A 21642-nucleotide genomic window follows, 5' to 3' on the forward strand; every position below is an offset into this window, starting at 1 on the left:
CCCCAGTTTGTGGCAGTGGAAATGTTCATAGAAAACACAACATACCTTTTACTGCTCCACTGTTTTATTCAATCACAGCACGGTACTTTTTTTAATAATTAATCCCTTTGTCGAAATTGGCATGTCATTGGAAATCTCACTAATGAAAGAGCGCTCTTTCGTTCCAAACGCAACATTTAGTTTCTTACAGGGGAAAGAACATGCCTTTTGTTTCTATCGTCTCTATATTTGGTATCACTCATGTACATAAATAATGATGTGAATGATGAGAACGTCTGTTAAAAGGAAATTGACGGTATTGTGAGGTCTTATGAGTGCCGCTGCCAACACGATGAACGATCGGTGCTTTTACGACAGGTAAGTAATGAGCAATAGGAACGTCGTCGCGGAAGATGTACTGCCATTATGTTAGACTTGAGAACAAATAACTGACAGATTCCCACCACTGTGCTTTTGAGCGGTAAATTAGTTGCGTTTTCTTATTCTATGTCTAATTACGTAGCTGCGTTTCTCCTTCAGTCGTCAACAAGAGCCATAAATGATTAACAATCGTTACCGTTAGAAGAAATTCAGCGACTCTCCGCAGACAACAAAAAATCGACGATCGAGTTTCAGCTCTACCTAAATAGAGATGAAACTATGGTTTACATAAAATTGCGTCCACATGTGGCCTCTGTCATGAATTACTTTTGAGTGTGACTTACAAATTTATTTTTCTACTACGCTAAAAAACCCTTGTGCCATACCGCTTTCGGAATTAGAGTGAACCAGTATGAGAGAGAGAGATCATTTTTCTTCATTGATGAAATGGAATAGGAGCCTGTTGGTGTATCTTCATGTCTGTGTTAGCTATCAGTGACATGGCATTTACGCCCAAATGGTACTTTTTCAAAGAAAATTAACTGTTTATTATCTTTAAGAACCATATTTACGGTAAAGCGTTATTCTTTCAGTAACATTCAAAAATTACGGCTGACCATTGTAATATTGCTATCCCTAATTAATTTAAGACAAAAAAAGGAAAATAAAGAGTATCACAGAGTTTTTGAGTGGTGTTCGCTGACACATACGGGTTACTGTTATAGAGGAAAGGAATATGGCAGCAAACGAGAACATTCGCAGCGGTTTTCTTGCATTTTTCGCCTCATTTCGTTTCGGAAGGTGGAAACATTTTATTACGTCTTAGAAAGTCAAAAATCAAACCTCAACAAAGCACTCCGAGTATAAGTCTCTAAATTTGTTGCCCATAAAACAGCAGTAAGAGCAGAAAATCTTACTTAACGTATATGACTCCCCATCTGTCAACGTTATGCATACAGATTCACAGTGTTCCAAACGGATCCGACCAGCGATATAGGTATTTGCCTAAAATTTTACATTTATTTTAAGAAAATTTCAGTCAGCACTATGAAAGAAATTTCATTGTTTTTTAACATTTTGGGAGGTAGTAAGCAATTTTTCAGTGTAGAAATATTGCAATAATTGTGGAATACGCTTTTAGCCTGGATTAGTTTCACTTACGAATTGCGGCCGTAGCCAGAAGCAGTGAGAAAATTTAGTACATCACAGTTGGTGAGCCGGCCGCGGTGCTCTAGCGGTTCTAGGCGCGCAGTCCGGAACCGCGCGACTGCTACGGTCGCAGGTTCGAATCCTGCCTCGGGCATGGATGTGTGTGATGTCCTTAGGTTAGTTAGGTTTAAGTAGTTCTAAGTTCTAGGGGACTGATGACCACAGATGTTGAGTCCCATAGTGCTCAGAGCCATTGAACCACAGTTGGTGAGGAGCTATTCTCCTTCTCCTTATAATAGAGTGATCTAAGTTCGAGATGGAAGTCTAGGTGTGGAGATTAGCAATAAGAGAAACGTTCAGCTTACTTTTATGGCAGCTTTCTTTAAGTCAGGCGTGTCACCTGCGAACACCTGTCTTCGTTCTTCAAATGTACTGTTACCGACCACACCAAATATTTGTCGTCACTAACTTTTTCGTGTCTCGTCCTAACCACCTCCATATTCGTAGCCTTAGAATTCTTAGGATGAATAGATCGGAACGACGAAGCACCTTAGGCCATATTTCATTTGCTGAAACAATATTTGGCGCTCTAGCTTTCGGTTGTAATCTTTCACAGATCAGACTCGTGCCAGATTTTTTTTTTTTTTGCATCTTTCGAAGAGAAATTACATGGTACGTCAAAGCACATAACACAGAGAATGAAATATCTCTTACTGTTGATTGCATTGTCACAGTTATTTCGATAGAACACCAACTTGTCGCTAATTACATGAAATGATAATATAGTTAATATGAGAGCTGTATTACCACTCTCTTAATTTCCGTACGAGGAACATATTTTAGTTTCATTAGCAAATGACGATACACATTTCGCCAAAGAAAAAAATTTTGATACGAGATTGAAATAACGCTATGCAACTGAAATTTAGTTTAGTCGTAGCACAATTCAACAGCCGCGCACGAGCAACCGCATTATTCGAGTCCTCCGAGACGTCCACATGGTCTCAAGCATTATCCACCTTCACAAATTGAGCTTGACGAATGTGAGAAGACATTTAAGACATTTAAAAGCCTTGTAAGTGTCTCATCACTTACATCAGACTGATTATTATTGTTATTTGTACAGATATTACCAAACTGTGGTGCTCTATTTTCCTTCTTGTCTTATTCTTATCATTGTCTGTCACTGATCGGATCTTTGGCAATATCGATACGTTTCAAATTAAGGGTGTCCAAAGCGGAACGGTCAATATTCAGGGATGCGACAGGAAAGTTCATACGAAGCAAAAAATCTAGTAAACATGGGCTTTAAAATGCATACCTCAAGAGCTGTGTGTACATGTTCAGTAGAAGAGATGTGTTGGAAAGTGGCGAAGATGAACAAGCTCATAGCTTTTAAGGTGTGCACTTTTAGAGCTAATGTTTACTGGACAATTTTTTCTTGTTTTTGGTCCATACTGCCATGTCTCAAAACATAGAAATCGAACAGCTTGCAGAAGAAGAGATTTGCTTCACATTACTGAAGATGAAGAAATAGTCGTAGCTCAGAAGGTACACATTTTAGAGCTCATGTTTACTAGACTTCTTTGCTTCGAGTGATCGTTCCACTCATATCCCTTAATATTGATCATTCCTCCTGGGACACGCAGGATATGCAAAAAGCGTCTAACGTATCCAGTCAAATTCTTCAAACAATACTGCTTGACGCATATTAGCCTTATAACCTCCGCAACCAAATCAGTAACAAAAAGCCATGCAAACAAATGAGACACCTTTATATAAATTTCCAAATTCACATGATTTCCAATGTGTTAGTATCACATACAAATATGTTTTGCATCACCTCGGTTCCGAGATTTCCGTAAACTGTACAGAAAATTGGATAGAGATCATCATAAACATCATTTCCGCCCTTTTTTATTGCTCATGAAAACCATACATTGCATGTTGTATCAACATACAGCGAGACCTTCAGAGGCGGTAACCACCGGTACCTCTAATACCCAGTAGCACGTTCTCTTGCCTTGATATATGCCTGTATTCGTCGTAGCATACTATTCACAAGTTCATAAAGGCACTGTTGGTACAGATTGTCCCACTCCTCAACGGCGATTCGGCTTATATCTCTCGGAGTGGTTGGTGGGTCATGTCGTCCATAAACAGCCCTTTTCAATCAATCCCTGGAATTATAATTAAAAAAGTCTTGATCGCAAATTACTTTTAATTGGAGTGACCGGTTTCAATCCTTAAGGTTCATCTTCAGACTGCAGAACGGCAGGTGGTCTTCCATGGAGCAGGCTGTGCCGATTCACGTTCAGCGTCGTGTTCGATTCCCCATCGTGTCGGGGATTATCTTTTCTCGGGGCCTGGATGTTTGTATTGTGCAAATCATTTCTTCTGATCTTCATCGACGCGTAAGTCACCAAAGTGGCATCATACACTGAGGTGAGAAGTCATGGTACAGCGATATTCACATACCCATATTGGGTAGCGATATTCACATACACGCATGGCAGTAGGGTCGCATACACAAGGTATAAATTGGAAGTGCATTGGCGGATCTGTCATTTGTACACAGATGATTCATGTGAAAAGCTTTCCAATGCGACTATGGCCGCACGACGGGATCTAGACGCATGGGGCATTCAGTTTTGGAAATCGTTAGCCGCGGGGGTTCAAGTCCTCCCTCGGGCATGGGTGTGTGTGTTTGTCCTTAGGCTAGTTTAGGTTAAGTGGTGTGTAAGCTTAGGGACTGATGACCTTAGCAGTTAAGTCCCATAAGATTCCACACACTTTTTTTTTTCGTTAGCCGCGCGGAGTGGCCGCGCGGTTTGAAGCGCCACGTCACGGACTGCGCGGCCCCTCCCGCTGGAGGTTCGAGTCCACCGTCGGGCATGGGTGTGTGTGTTGTTCTTAGCATAAGTTAGTTTAAGTAGTGTGTAAGTCTAGGGACCGGTGACCTCAGCAGTTTGGTCCCTTAGGAATTCACACGCATTTGGACATTTGCAATCGTTAGGGAATTCGGTATTCCGAGATCCGCAGTGGCAAGAGTGTGCCGAGAACACCACGTTTCAGGCATTACCTCTAACCACAGACAACGCAGTGGCCGACGACCTTCACTTAACAACCGAGGACAGCGGCGTTTACGCAGTCAGTGCTAGCAGACAAGCAACACTGCGTGAAATAATCGCAGAAATCAATGTGGGACGAACGAATAACGTACCTGTTAGGACTGTGCAGCGAAATTAGGCGTTAGTGTGCTGTGCCAGCAGACGACCGACGCGAGTGGCTTTGCTAACACCACGAAATCGCCTGCAGCGCCTCCCCTGGGCTCGTGACCACATCGTTCGGAGCCTAGAGACTGGAAAACCGTGGCCCAGTCAGGTGAGTCCATATTTCAGTCGGTAAGAGCTGAGAGTAGGTTGTGAGTGTAGTGCAGACCCGACGAAGCCTTGTACCTAAGTTGTCAACAAGGCAATGTGCAAGCTGGTGGTGACTCCTTAACGGTGTGCGCTGTTATTACATGGAATTAGCTGGGTCCTCTGGTCCAACTGAAACGATCGTTGACTGTAAATGGTTGTATTCGGCCCCTTGGAGACCATTTGCAGCCACTCACGAACCATGTTTCTAAACAACGATGGAATTTTTATGGATGACAGTGCGCCGTGTCATCGGCCACGATTGTTCGCGATTGGGTTGAAAAACATCTTGGACGTTTCAAGCGAATGATTTAGCCACCCAGGTCGCCCAACATTAGACCCATCCAACATTTATAGGACGTATTCGACACGTCAGTTCGTGCACAAAATCCTGCACCGACAACACTTTCGCAATTACGGACAGCCTTAGCGGCAGCATGGCTCAGTATTTCCACAGGGGACTTCCGACGACTTGTCGAGTCCGTGTCGCGTCGAGCTGCCGCACTTTGAAGTGCAAAAGGAGGCCCGACACGGGATAGGAGGTGTTCCATGACACTGTCACCTCAGTGTATGCTGACGTGCAACAGGTTGCCGAACAGACGCAGACGGGTCTCCCGGCCAATAATATTTTACGATCATTTCATTTTCCTCTAGTACCACATTTCAATACCTATTTTCCTTTTGTCTAAACTACTTATCGTTCATGATTCACTTCCGCACAAGGCTACACTCCAGACAAATACCTTCATAAAAATTTCCTGACACTTAAATTTATATCAGATGCTAATAAATCCCTCTATTTCACAGATGCTTTTCTTGGTTTAGCCAGTCTGCTTTTTATACTCTTATAAAATTCTACCTTTCTCTCCTCCTCCTCCTTCTCCTGTTACCATTATTCTCCCTTCTGGACAGTGTACAAGAGTGGTGCTTTTACGCCTCGTTAGTCTGATATTTAATTACGTGGTTTCCTTTCTGTCATTAGCACTCCTTGCTGTATGTTGGAGGAAAGGGGAGAACACTATGCGCATAATATACTTCATGTTTATATTTTTCGAATTTCAGTTGCTTGCTTGAGGCGCATTTGCATAATATAGTAAGCACCCAAATAGTTATTTACAAACCAAACCCGATATGTCCAATTAAACCCGCGATTCTGAATCCGTCATATCAGTAGCCGGTAGCGCGGCCATATGGTTCTACCAGGGTTTGGCTTGACTCCATTCTTCGCATACTAACCCTCGGTTTAACGGCAGATCGCATGGCAGATAAGACCTCTGTCTGTCTATGGAATATTCCTGGGAAACAAGTATCGGCATTGAACACATATGTTCATTGTTCTGTTGCAATGGAGACAATGACGCGATCTTCGCGCCGGATAAAGGTGTCTAAACACAGCACCCAATATAATTGTGGTGTCACCGCCAGACACCACACTTGCTAGGTGGTAGCCTTTAAATCGGCCGCGGTCCGTTAGTATACGTCGGACCCGCGTGTCGCCACTCTCAGTGATTGCAGACCGAGCCAGTTGTACAGCCGACTTTGCTAGCGATGGTTCACTGTCTACATACGCTCTCATTTGCAGAGATGACAGTTTAGCATAGCCTTCAGCTACGTCATTTGCTACGACCTAGCAAGGCGCCATATTGAGTTACTGAATGTATTCTGAACAGATAATATTGTGAATCATGTACCGTCAAGAGCGACGTTCATCATTAATGGATTAAAGTTAAGTATAAAACTAATTACGTCCGCTTTCTGAATTCTAATTCCTTGTCATGTTCCAGACCTCACGTCAGTATAGTTCTTCCCTCCTCACGCCAGCGTGCGTGAGCTAAAACGCGTGCATTTCGGCCTCCTCTAGTAACACGGTGTTGGCTCTTCTGCCAATACAACAATAATCACTAGATACATTGGTTTCCAAAACTTAGGGATGAAAGTAACTTCCACATGATGTGTCGCTGCCAAGTAACATAGCTCAATGTAATTTGGGCGATACATGGAAAGTACTGTATATAACAAAAAGAAATACGCAGTGGGCCGAACAGAAATGACACTTTTATTCAAATTAAATAATTATACTGAAGTCGCAACTATGCACGTGATGGTCCTCTGGACTTTACAAAAGGCGGGAGGTGGCTTTTAATAAGGTGGGTGATCACCACGTACAGCAATGCATGGTTGCAACGTGCTCCCACGCTGGCCACAACGTTCGTAAGGGAAGTCTTGTGGTAGGGCTTTCTATTCCTCCACCTGTGCGGTTGACAGCTGCTGGATGGTCGCTGGTTCACACTGAAGTGCTGCAACACGTCTGTCTGACGCACTTTACGTGTACTCAGTGGGATTTAAGTAGGGGCAACGGGCAGTCCAGTTCACTAGCGAACCTCTCGTTCCAAGACCTCCTCCACTTGCGCTGTTGGATTATGTTGTGCATTGTCATCCGTAAAAATAAAGTCAGGGCCGACGGCATCGTTGAAAAGCATATAGTGAGGGAGTATACTGTCACAATAACACTGACCAGTGAGTTTACCCTGTCAAAAGATTTGTAGGCAACATTACATCTACATCTACATCTACATCTATACTCCACGAGCCACCTTACGGTGTGTGGCGGAGGGTACTTATTGTACCACTATCTGATCCCCCCTTCCCTGTTCCATTCACGAGTTGTGCGTGGGAAGAACGACTGCTTGTAAGTCTCCTCGTCCGCCATAACGATCACGTTCGACAATGTTATTGGGAGCATTATGTATTCTACATCTCACCATATGACGGTACGTCCAGTATTGTGGCCAGCATGGAACCACATTGCAAAGAATGCTTTACCGTCCGTGGTGAGCACACGCTCTATTAAGAATCAAGTCCCGGCGTTTGTAATGTCAAGGGGACAGTCTTGAACCGCCGTGACTTGACTGTAATTAATATCTTCAAGTAAAAATATCATTTCTGATCATCTCTGCGTATTTATTTCATTACCTTCTGTACTATACTGCAGCAGTTCTTTCCGTGAGTGGTCCAAGCCTGATCGAGCTATATTACTTGGCAGTGAAATATCTTTGGAAGTTACTTCCGTTCTTAAGCTTTGCACACCATTGAAATAATCGCAAACCTGACGTTGCACCTGCCCTAATAGGAATGAATACCACATTAAAGATCCATTTAGAACCCAGAGCTAGTGAACCTTCTATTTTACAAGCTTTAATTCATTATCCTAGTCAGCCGGAGTGGCCGAGCGGTTCTAGGCGCTTCAGTCTGGAACCGCGCGACCGCTATGTCGCAGGTTCGAATCCTGCCTCGGGCATGGATGTGTGTGATGTCCTTAGGTTAGTTAGGTTTAAGTAGTTCTACGTTCTAGGAGACTGATGACCTCAGATGTTAAGTCCCATAGTGCTCAGAGCCATTTGATCTAATTTTTTTATTTTCATTTTTATTTTTATTTTTTGCATAACATTTCTGGGAAATCTGCTGTTTTCATAACAGGCTGACTGCTATGCACGAATTCCTTTGGCAGTACTCAGGAACAAAATTTTCGCCTAGCATAGCTTCCACTTTAACGACACAAAATCGTGCCCTGGCCCTCGTCCCCTAACAAAGTACTTCCAGATTTTCGGTCTTCGACGAGTTATGTTAGTCTTGACTTTCTTCTCGAAGCCAATGATTATAAACGAGTCTACAGTAATACGAAAGTGAGTGAGGAATGTTACACGGAGGAAACGTTCGGAACCCCTTTGAGACACCACTCACATTATCTAATTACATTTGTTAAAGAGAGAAGAATTCCACAAGACATTTTAAGCGCAGTCCTTTATTGCTTATTTTTCTCCCAACCGCGCATATGGTTGGATAGCAGAATAAGAAGACTGCCCGTTTTCCGGCACAGTAGCTCAGTGTGTTCAGTCAGAGGGCCGATTGTCTTCTGTAATAAAAAAAAAAACTGAGTGAAGGAATCAACGATCAACTTGAGCACATGTCATGTGACGTCCTCCCAGACCAAACGAAACGAACAATGCTGAACAAAATTATAAAACAAAAGAGACCCTGAGCTGGCACACAATTTTAATCTGCCAGGAAGTTTCAAAAGAGTGCAGACTCCCCTGCACAGTGAAGGGCACAATCCGAAAAAAAAAAAAAAAATCAGTGAACAACGCAATATATATGTGCACTAGTTTTTCGTCGTAACCTTATTGCAGTTTAAGCGTATTTTTCACAGCGCGTTTCGTTTTTATTTATAAAGCATTGTCAGTGGTCACTCTGGAAATATCGTACACATATGTCACCACATTCTGAAGTTTGTGAATACTGAAAGGTATTGACGTATTATGTAAACCCTATTTCCATAATGACCTGAAGATACTTCATTAATAGAAGTGAAACCTGTCTGCTGGTAAATGGTCTTAAACTGCGATTCGCTTTAAGACAGAGAAATCATTAATAATTGATATAGTTGATCAGTAATTACTGCATTGTTTGCGGATGCCGGAATTGTTCTTTCAACAAAAACACGGAAGCTTCTTTTTGTTATTTTTATGAAATACGTTTGTTTTCAATTTTTGATGACCAGACGTAAAATACTTATAAACATTATGTCTTTGTGATTTTATTTCAGCGCTTTTGGTGAAGCTAAATAGTTATTTATCAGGAATGCTCTAATTTCCAGTAATCAGTGTTTCTAGTTTTGCAGAAAGCGAACTGGAACTCTAGAATACAAACCGAGAGTAACCACTGTGGGAAAGGAGCTAAGCATTAATTCTCACGTAAACGAATGTTTATTGGCATCCTTAATGATCATTGTCCCCCGTCACTAATCTAAACAATGGTACATTATTATAGGACACTTGTGAAATGAAAAGGAAGCATTATAAGTAAAGAGCCTCCCTCATAAGACCTTCAAATGTAAGACAATGCAGTTGGAACTGTTGACGATGCATTATTTCCCGGAACGCAAGATGCTTGACGTAATTATCACCGAAGAAAGTAATTGGTAGCACACGAACTTTCTGTTAATCGTTGTTTCTAGCTTTTAATTAAAATTAATAGTGATGAAGTACATAACAAAGGAGTAGTTGTGATGTCTTTCACGCCAAATCAAATCAACTATCTTTAACAGGCAAACCAGAGTGAATTAGAGAAGTCTGAAGATTTTTGATTCGTAGCAGATATGTGATTTATCGTTGGTATGGTTTCATTAATAATGCACTGAAAAAGTACATCAGCTAAAAGTTACCAAAAATGAATCTTTAATCCTGATGTAAATTGAAATCACGGTAATAGTACTATAATTCTGAATAACAGCTAGAATATCAGTGTCCTACTGTCGAATGTCTCATGCTGTTATATTTCTACAAGTACTAGGAAAGGATGTCCTTCACATTCGCTTTTGTTCAGACAACTGCTACGTTGACTCACACGCAAATTCTTACACTGACCCAAATCCAAATAGTAGGTGCTGTTTTACTGAGCAAACTCTCCGATACTATGGCGGGTATAACTGTTACTACTAGGTGTCAAGCACAATCTTTATTAACGATAAAAAAACCGATAAATAAATAAAATCATAAATCAGCTCGACAGTTAACATCCGGTGTGTACTAGTATTAGTTTTGGGGCGACCTTTGTACTGCACGCGAAGAAAATAAGTACGAAGAGGTAGAAAATTTGTAATTTTCGCTAGGCTCCAACACTTACGAACATAGCATATAACAGCATCCAGAGTTTCGTTTTAGCGTTCTTCCCTCACACGTCTCACTAAATCGTGTGGTTTTGTTCCGAATTCTGTAAATCATCCCGAACTGTCACGCGCCACGCCTGTGTATTTCGATCCGTAAATCATTCACTTTTTATTATCTCACTGCGTATGGTGTACGATCTTCGCACACCCTCCGCAGATACACCCACAAAAACATAATCAGCCAAGAAAAAAGTGTTGAATTTATATGGCGGAAAACCTTTTGGTTTTAGATAGTTAAAAGTGCTGTCCTAGCGCACGTCCAACTAACATCCCTTTCATTGCGTAGAAGATTACATGCAGAGAGCAATATCATCTGTGTAAATAGCAGCTACGCCACTGGACAAAGCAATGAAAGAAACTACTGAAACATATATGAGAGAACAGTAAATGTTCTCTTTGAAGCCGAAAAAATAATGTGATTGAATAAAATTAATACTGTCTGAATACGGTCAAAAAGGGACAACTCAGCAACTAGAACTAAATCTTAGAAATATTACGGGAGTAATCATGGTCCCCAACAAACAAGATTGTGATTACTGAACTGGACATAACAATAGAGCCTAACAACATATGCAGCTCATTTTAACAGCAGTGAGAAAGAGGAGGCTAATCTATGGCCATGCAATCTACATGGGCAGCTAGAGAGTCACACAGGGATCGTCAGAACAACAAATCGACAATACTGGTTAGCAAAGATCATGATCAATTAAATATTGATCGCGACATTTCCGACAGTGCTCAGTACACGATGCTCATCGCAACATCAGATTCTCTCCAGTCTAATTACAGTAACAGTACTTCCGCGAACGAGGCGAAATAAACCAGGAAACGGAGAAAAGCATCTGGTGCGAGAACGACAGAGCACTGGGCTAAGAGGAAATCTCGCCAGAATTAAGAACTATGTGGTCCGGCGTATGCCTAAACTGGATACAGTAATAATACACATATTCAGACCCGAGTACACTGGAAAGACCACGTACTAAGGATGGACGAGATTTTACCCTCGAATATCACACTAGCATCAGGAAGGGTATCTGGTCGCTCTCTACCCCCAACATTGCCAGATTCAGTAATTAATATGCCAACTGCGTGAAGACACGGGATAACGCCACGAAAAAGAGGAAGACCCTCGAATATCACCCCGCTGGAAGATGCGACGGTGGTCGTCCCAGGAAACGATAGCGTGAAATCTGAGGTCGGAACAGGCTACACGTATGTACGTAATGAAGTTAGTGAAAACTGTTTGTTCAGACATACGAAAAAGTGCTGATGTATTGACTGTTGTAATTTGACAGAATTTCACTACCTGCAGAGATACATAGCACCATGTGTTAAGCGATCAGTTAAGTGAAGAAGACCACTAACGAGATCACATTTAACTGGATGAAATATATGAGGAAAGTTACATTTCAAAACCGCCAAGAACTGCTGATAAAATAATTGTTTATTTACTATCTGTTTCGATCACTTGGTCATGTTCAGGTATCCTTACAGCAACGGAGAGAACATGTGAGATACTTTTAACGTTTAGTTATCAGTGTAATGATTTGAGTTGTAGGCTTACGTGCCCATGAAAATTGTCGCAACACAATGTAACATAATTACAAAAAATTATTTACAAAAGCCTACATGGAAACATTCTCTCAGTGCCATCGGATAAAATAAAAGCCAACCTGAGTTACTGAAATTAAAGTACAAAGTGAAACAGAATAGTTTTCATTGTATTTGACGTCATTTTGCTATGACCATGTATGCCATATATCGTTACACTGATAGTTAAACAGTAAGTGTATTTCGTGTGTTCTCTCCGTTGCTACAAAGATGCCTGAACACGAAAAGAAGATCGAAACCGGCAGTAAAAGGAGGACTGTTTTACCAGTAGCTCTTGACGAGTAATGTGACTTTTTTCAGATGCTACGACGTGTGGCACGCTACTTGCAAAAATAACACTTCAATTCTATACAGAATGTGCGAAAGAGCTTGCCCCTGTTCTATCAGCAGTACATCGTGTGTAATCACAGGGGCGAAGCGTTCCTAATTATTGGAAAAAGCACAGGTCATTTCGATTTTCAGGGAACGTCGTCAAACAGATGTACCGAACACAATCGTATATTTTTCCGACGTCGGCCTGTTTAGAATTTTGGATCATATTTTATGCTCGCATATTATGAATTTTCTAGAGATGGAAAATCTCTGTAGAAACCAACATGGTTTCCGAAAACAAAGACCGTCTGAAAGCTATCTCGCCCTGTTCGTACACGAGACACAGAAAGCAGTAGATGCCTTGTTCTTTGACTTCCGGAAGACATTCGAGCATTCGATACAGTTCCGCACTGCTGCCAAATGAACAAAATAAAATCATACGTAACATCAGACTAACTGTCTGATTGGAGTCAACACTTTCTAGCAAACGGAACACTATGTATTTTCTGAACGGAGATGACTTAAGACGTAAAGGTTACTTTGGACGCTCGTCTGGGGACTGTTACAGACCATTACATTTTACAGTGTATACAAATGACCAAGTAGATAACGTCGGAGTTTCATGAGGCTTTCTAGGCGCTCAGTCCGGAACCGCGCGACTGCTACGGTTCCAGGTTCGAATCCTGCCTCGGGCATGGATGTGTGTGATGTCCTTAGGTTAGTTAGGTTTAAGTAGTTCTACGTTCTAGGGGACTAATGACCAAAGATGTTAAGTCCCATAGTGCTCAGAGCCATTTGAACCATTCATGAGGCTTTTAGCGAATGATTTTGTTGTATACAGCGAAGTCGTGGCGCTAGAAAATTGTAGCGAAACGAAGGAAGACCTGCAGGGGATCAATAGACTCTCAACATAAACAAATTTAGCGTAATATAAGGAGGACATCAAAAGTAGAGTAGCACTGGAAAAAAGGGCATTCATGGACAAGAGAAGTCCATGAAGAAATTTCTGAGGATGTACGTTTGGTGCACAACATTATATGGTAATGAAACATGGACTGTGAGAAAACTGTAACAGAACAAAATCGAATCATTTAAGGTATGGTGCTACAGACGAATGTTGAAAATTAGGTGGGCTGTTAAGGCAGGGAATGAGGAGGTTCTGCGCAGAATCGGAGAGCAAAGGAATATGTGGAAAACACTGACAAGGAGAAGGGACAGGATGGTAGGACATCTGTTAGGACATCAGGGACTGGCTTCCATGGTACTACAGGTAGCTGTAGAGCGCATAAACGGTAGAGGAAGACAGGGATTGGAATACATCCAGCAGATAATTGAGGACGCAGGTTGCAAGTGCTACTCTCGGTTGCGGTTGAAGAGGTTGGAACTGGTGAAGCACTGAAGAGGAATTCATGGCGGGCCGCATCAAACCAGTCGGAAAACTGATGACTCTAAAAAAAAGACCTAGTACAAATACATAGAAAGGAAAACCCTTTATCGTATAACTACTCAATTGCAGAATAATCGCTGGAAACAGTTACTTCCATAAAATATCTAGGAGTATGAGTACGGAGCGATTTAAAGTGAAACGACCACAAAAAAGTAAGGCAGATGCCAGACTGATATTCGTTGGAAAACTCTTCAGGAAATTAAGTCCAATAATAAAGGAAGTAGCTTACAAAACACTCGTTCGACCGGTATTGCTCGTCAGTATGGGATCCATACCAGACAGGACAAATAGAAGTAATAGAGAAGCTGCAAAGAAAAGCAGCACATTTCGTTACATGTTCATCTAGCAAGCGCGAAAGCATCAGGCAGATGCTCAGCCGCTGCAAGAGAGGCGCTCTACATGATGTTATGGCCTACTATTGGCTCAAATGGCTCTGAGCACTATGGGACTCAACTGCTGAGGTCATTAGTCCCCTAGAACTTAGAACTAGTTAAACCTAACTAACCTAAGGACATCACAAACATCCATGCCCGAGGCAGGATTCGAACCTGCGACCGTAGCGGTCTTGCGGTTCCAGACTGCAGCGCCTTTAACCGCACGGCCACTTCGGCCGGCGGCCTACTATTGGTGTTCCGCGAGTGTACGTTCCAAGAAGGGTCAACCAGTTTACTGCGTCCATCGAGGGAGAGCCCACGTGGAGACTTAACAACAATCGTTATTCCCGCGAACCATACGCAACTGGAACAGGAGATGTGGGAAATGACACACTAGTACAGAAAGCATCCTCCACCACACACCGTCAGCTGGCCTTGCGGTTATAGATGCAGATTTGAAATATGTTGACTGAAGTGTATTTACGTTATTTTCAAACATAAGAACTTTCCTTGCTCGCTGGTTGAAGGTGGCCTGTAGTACTTGCTCATTTAACAAGTGGATCAATGAATAAGTGCTCCAACAAATTCGTTAGGACGTATGTGAAAAATAAAACTGTATCAGAGGGTCAGATCCAAGTTTCTAAACATGGCGCTGCAGAACTGCAGTGTATGCGGCTGTATCTCTCGTAAACGACTTCTAGTTTTTGCGTCGCGAGCGAAAGTAAGAATCACGAAAAAAAAAAAAAAAAATCCTCCCGGAGTAATGAATTTTCTTATCGGTATAGCTTTCCCGTTTTACGAGCCAAGCAGAAGAATTGTTGACAGTTCCTTAAAGAGCCGCAGCCATTTTCGGTCGGAGCACGCCGTCGGATATCGCCACGAAATAAGAAAACACGCTGTCGTAATGAACGAACGTAAGGGAGGTGTTCTTCTCCTCGCCGGCGTTCGTCGGACTTATCGCCTACTAAAACACTTGAAGCGGCGGCCATTACACGCTCAAAGCTCCGATCGGGTTTTAACAGAGCCAATTTCCGGTGGCAATTCGGGGAGATTTAGGAGCGGCGCGGGCCACGGGCCGGTAATTGATGTTTCCTGTGTTTCCCCAGCGCAGCGTCTGTTTACGATAGGCACCGCCTCGCGACGATGCCACGATACGGGCCGGCGCCGAAATAGCGTCGGCGCGGCTCGCACGGCGGGCGTCGAATGCTGGAGACCGGGGCTGAATTGTGGCTGCGCGGAGACGAGACGAGACGGGGAGCGCGCTCTGGAACTGCTGACGTCATTCTCACTCAGGGACGAATTTCTTCCTAAAGAAATCGACCCGACTGTGAATGGGGATGGTGGAAATGACATTACTTCGTTGGTGATTCACCCTATAGTAATGATCTTTGTGTCTACTCCTGCGAGAGTCATTTGTATTTAATAGCGGGAAATTACGTTAAATAGCACGTCTGTGAAACTTTTAACAGTCTTGGCTGCAAATTTTGGAGGTTGCAGGGATAAAATACAGGGAGTGAAAGCTTATATACAACTTGCAAGGAAACTAGACGGCAGTTTTAGAATCGAAGGACATGAGAAGGAAGCAGGAATTAAGAGAGTGAAACAAACTAGTTGTCTCTAACGTAATTCAGTCTGCATATTCTGCAAGCAGTAAGCGAAACCAAGGAGAAATTTGAAAAATGAATTAAAGTTTGGGGAGATGAAGAAATAATAACTTCAAGGTTTACTAATTGATTCGTCATTGTGTTGAAGACAGCTGTGGGCTTCGAAGGGCAGTTGAACGATATGGATAGTATCTTGAACACGACGAACAACAAAATAGTGTAACAAGTGTAAAGGAATGTACTCGTAATAAATCAGGCGATGCTGAGGAAATTAGATTACCAAAAGAGACATTAAAATGAGTTTAGTTCAAATGTGTGTGAAATCTTATGGGACTGCTAAGGTCATCAGTCCCTAAGCTTACACACTACGTAACCTAAACTATCCTAAGGACAAACACACATACCCATGCCCGAGGGAGGACTCGAACCTCCGCCGGGACCAGCCGCACAGTCCATGACTGTAGCGCCCTAGACCGCTCGGCTAATCCCACGCCGCGTCAGTTTTGCTATTTGGCAGTAAAATAGCTGATGGTGACCGAAATAGAGAGGATATAAAATGGAGATTTGCAACAGAAGAGAAGTATTTTTGACATAGAGAAATTTCTTAACATCGAATATAAATGTAAGCCTTGGAATTTTTTCAGAAGCCATCTGGAAAGTAGACTTAAACGATTATGAAATGTGAATGGTACACTATTCAGATAAGAAGAGAACAGAATCTTTTGAGATATGGTGCTACAAAAGAATGCTGAAGGTTTGGTGGGTGGTTGAGGTGGTGCTGAATCGAATTGGGGAGTAATAACTTGTAATAACTTGTCTAAAAGAAGACATTAGTTGATACAACACATCCTGATAGCCAACGGAATAATCGGTCTGGCAAGAAGGAAGTGTGATGAAGGAAATCAAAGCTGCACTCTCCCCAATATCAAATAGATGAGGTTGCAGAATGGTTCAAATGGCTCTGAGCACTATGGGACTTAACATCTATGGTCATCAGTCCCCTAGTACTTAGAACTACTTAAACCTAAGTAACCTAAGGACAGCACACAACACCCAGTCATCACGAGGCAGAGAAAATCCCTGACCCCGCCGGGAATCGAACCCGGGAACCCCGGCGCGGGAAGCGAGAACGCTGCCGCACGACCACGAGCTGCGGACGATGAGGTTGCAACAGTTATGTAGACATAAAGAGGCCTGCACAGGGTAGACTTCCGTGGAGATCTGCACTAAAACAGTCTTCGGACTGAAGACCACAACACAACAGCACGACCGTTAGCAGCGCCATTTTTGCAATCACAAAACAAATCTGTAGTGCAGTGGACAAGATGGCGGTCAAGATACAGTTGGTTTCGATTTGAATGTTGATCTATGTGGTGTCAGATGTTTGCATGTCTTCTGCACGTCTTGTTATCGTATTACTGGTGTAGGTTGACGAAATACGTTACAAATTCAGCACCTGTTACAATATTATTGTACAAATCATGATACAAACCATTTATTTTATATATTTCTAAACTATTGCTGGGGCTAGAGTCAAACCACTGTCACGTTATGTATCTTTTATTGTAAGAGTACTGTTCTGAAATTGGAAAAGAAATGTGAATTTTTGATGTCTGTCATTTCATTCAGAATCTCGTTGTTCCCCCTTGTGGCCATGGATGAATATTTCCATTTCTTCCAAGATGACCATTTTCCAGAATTTAGAAAAGAGGTGGAAATCGGACATATTGGAAGAAATGGAAATATTCATCCTTGGCCACAAGGGGGAACAACGAGATTCTGAATGAAATGACAGGACTTCAAAAATTCACATTTCTTTTCCAGTTTCACTACAGTACTCCTAGAATAAAAGATACACAACATGCAGTCGTTTGACTCTAGCCCCAACAATAGCTCAGAAAAATGTAAAATAAATAGTTTATATCACGATTACTGTAACAGAAATTCAATTTGTAACGTATTTCGTCAACCTACATCTGTAATATGATAACAAGACGTGCAGAAGATATGTAAACATCTGACACCACATAGATCTACAGATCGATAGTCAAATCGAAACCAACAGTATTTTGACCTCCATATAGTCCACTGCACTACAGAATTGTTTTTGTGATGGTGTTTCCAAGTTACTGTTGAGTTAGCGAAAATTCGTGAAGAGTGATCAAGAGAGCTACGGAAATGGAAACACCTCAGCCTATCACAACGAGACTGCCACGCCAGAAGAACAAAGTGAGTGACTGTTACAAAACATTTTCGTGCAAACATCAGTCCAGCTTCCAAAGTAACATCGCCTCTTACAAAGTTTTCTGTTCTTCCAGAGGATAACCACAACATTTATGAGAAGACTATGTAACATCATTATGATCTTATTGTGAAATTGTTTTTGTAATGCCATTTAGCCTGAAGATAAGGTATTCCCTCGAAACATGTCGCACAATTAATAAATAATACAATAGTTAACAAAGTTTATGACTGGTAGCTGTAATTAAAAAAAACCTTCACATGTTTCTTGAAACAGCCACGTTCGAAAAATAGACAACCTGGTTTCGTAAAGATACCCGTTGTTTGCAGTTCACACTACATCGAAGACCTGCTGTTTGGAGGCAGGTTGTGTTATGTAGTAGTCACAGCCTGATCTCTTACGTACGTGTGTCTGATGACATCCTGGGGCAGTCCACCGCAGAATTTGAAACGGTTCGCACAATTCTAGAATTTAATGTGATGACGGTCAGTCTGTGGGGAAGGTGCCGTTTCAGCGCGTACATTTTCTGTTGAGGAGAGATCAGTCGATACTGTGAGCGGTGGAATTGTATCTGCTACTTTCCAACAATTCACCCGATGTAATATGATGAGGTTTGTATTTTTCTACTGGACGATTACGGCAGGATCCGAGATCAAGAATATCCTGGTAGATGCTTGGTGTATCAGCTCTAACATTGTTAAATCTTTTAATGCAGGTAGTATCATCCCATAAAATGACACTTGATATTGGACTAACGTGGTGCCCAACGCTGACCTGTGTTCCTTCACCACTCAGGCATAGGCAGCTTTCACCATGGAACAGCACTTGTTTTCATTCTGAGTTGTCCGAGTCTGCATGACACCACTGCGCTTTTTCCTGGCAGTACTAAGTTAAGTGAAATCCTTGCAAAACCGGTAAGGATTGTAATTGCTCGTCTAACAGACATGAGTCGTTTCTCCGTGAACACTCCTCGCCCATGAATGAAAACAAGGATGGCGGCTCATTCAGTAACTGACGTATCATCCTCCGGTCTTCTCTGGGCATGGTCATTCTGAACCTTATAGACCCCTCCTGCGTCCAATGCCGTGCATTGGTTACTTCTGCAGACGTAACGACCAACCAGCTTCATTGCGACTCAGCTGCAACCCCTCACGAACTCATGCAGCTGTTCACATTGTGCTGCGAACTGGGGTGTCTTCCCTGTCGAAAGTCCCCCATACACATTGGAGACATGGCAACAGGGGCAACAAAAGATTTGCGGCAGGGGATGCCCCACTATGGGCGGCCAAGATCTGCGGAAATCAAATCATCATCTACTAGCGTCTACTACATTCAGGTGAAACGATTGAATAGATTAATACCGCCTAACGTGAAAGCTGATCGTCAAGTTAGAAACCATTCCTCCACGTCGCACCACGTCATGTCTGAAGAGTGCATTAACTGAGATGATAGGCGACCAAAGGCACGACGAATAGTTGCACATATAGGTCACCACCCAACCCACGTGATGCCAGAGGTAACGGAATGCTTCAGCTTATTAAAACACTGTGCTTTCCAAACGAATTCCTCGAGACGTTTAAAAATTAGCCACGTAACGAACCCCGGTCACCGTATGTTGACGGTGATTTCAGCGATGTGTAATCGTAATTAGACAGCTGTATTTAACTTCAGAATTAAAGTTACAGCCAGCAGTCTTTTTCCTCGTATATTGGCATTCTTCAATAGCTTAAAAAAGTTTTAGTCAACGTGTTCGAAATGTTATGTTCATTGAGTGATCGACTCAACTGAAAAAAGGCGAACTATAGAACAATGAATTTGTTATCATTTATAATATCTGCAGGGCTCGGTGAATGAGTCTAGGTAAAGTATAAAGAGTGATCTATTCTCTTTCCGATAAATTAATTTTAAAAAGTACCGGTAAGCGTTTTCTTCTAGCCGATGGTTTAATGGTTTAAGAAGAGCGTGGTTAGTCATTTCGCGTAAAAGTGCAAAATATATATATATATATATATATATATATATATATATATATATATATCAACATAATGAGTGAAATTGGATTTATGTGTCTGGAAACACCCACGTCGTATTTATATCTATAAAGCAGAAACAAATGTGAAGACACGTAAGTCCTTTCTAGCTATTCACTTAATTCATTTCCTTATCAACCGTTTTCTGGAAAACTTAGTGTATTTTGTCAGCATTTCGCATTCAAAACGTTTCTCGCCTGAATTCAGCAGAGATGCTGTACCAACTCACCTGCTGATAGGAGAAACAAAGGAAGGGGGAATATGTGACGATGACTTCCATGTAACACTGATCTATATGTGTTACTATTCAATGAAACATCACGGCAGTACTACTTACACAAGAACGTTGTGCGTATATAAACTTTGAAAGACGTTATTTGTTCTAATTCTGTGTTTTAAATGTTAGCAGCCTACTTGAAAAATAGATATAAACAATGTGGCCTGCAGTAAAGTTTAAATCACTATTCGGAATGCACAAATTTTCCCACAGTCCTGGAGTAGTAGGTAGTGTGGGTAGCAAAATAACTGATGATGGTGTAGCAAGGAGGATATAAAATTTATGGAGATATCAAGAAAAGGTTTTCTGGAAGAGAGAAATATATTAATATCAAATATAAATGTAAATGTTAGGTAGTCATTTCTAAAAATGTCCGGTATATATTTTTGTATGTAAGTGAAATGGGGGCGATAAAGGATAAAGACAAGAAGAGAAGCTTTTGTGATGTTACAGTAGAATGCTGAAGATTAGAGTGGTATATGGAAAAGCTACTGAATCGCTTCGAGATGAAAAGTTCTGTATGGCTCAACTTGATTAAAAGAAGGATCAGATCTAAAGAAAACTTTCTCCGTCGTCAAGGGCTAGCTAATTTGGTAATGGAGTGAAGTGGTGGGGAGGGGGAAGATTGTAAAACGACACCACGCTCGACTACAACAAACAAGAACATGTTTAGATGCATGTAGTGCAGTAAGTATGTAGAGATGAAACGACACACGGGACAGACTATAGCGGAGAGTTGCCTCGCATGGGACTTCAATGCGAGCGATAAAAAGTGTAAACTAGTTGACACTCAAAGAGGGATCAATATTCTCCGAAAACCAGCCTACAAAACCTGAGGAACCGCTTTCATGATATAACCTACCGTTTTTCTGCAGTTTCTTGTGCGTTACTCCCCTACAGCCCGTGAACATAATAATAACAACTTCCACATAGGCATGTAAGTAGTCGTTCTTTCCCATGCTGTATCTGTGAAAGAAATGGAAAGAAATCCTTATACACGGAACAATAAAAACTACTGTCTGCGAGTATTTCATAGTGATTTCCCGATAACTGATGTAGAAAAACACTGGTAGTCATGATTGCGTAATGTAT

At 41.9% G+C, this 21642-nt stretch overlaps 1 protein-coding gene across 1 annotated transcript in view; it reads left to right on the forward strand.

Moving 5' to 3' along the window:
• Nucleotides 1-21642, forward strand: part of LOC126235383 (protein gooseberry-like) — a 257204-nt gene that overhangs the window by 15930 nt on the left and 219632 nt on the right. The window lies entirely within an intron of this gene.

This window comes from Schistocerca nitens, chromosome 2 (assembly GCF_023898315.1).
Source record: "Schistocerca nitens isolate TAMUIC-IGC-003100 chromosome 2, iqSchNite1.1, whole genome shotgun sequence".
Classification (NCBI taxonomy): Eukaryota; Metazoa; Arthropoda; class Insecta; order Orthoptera; family Acrididae; genus Schistocerca; species Schistocerca nitens.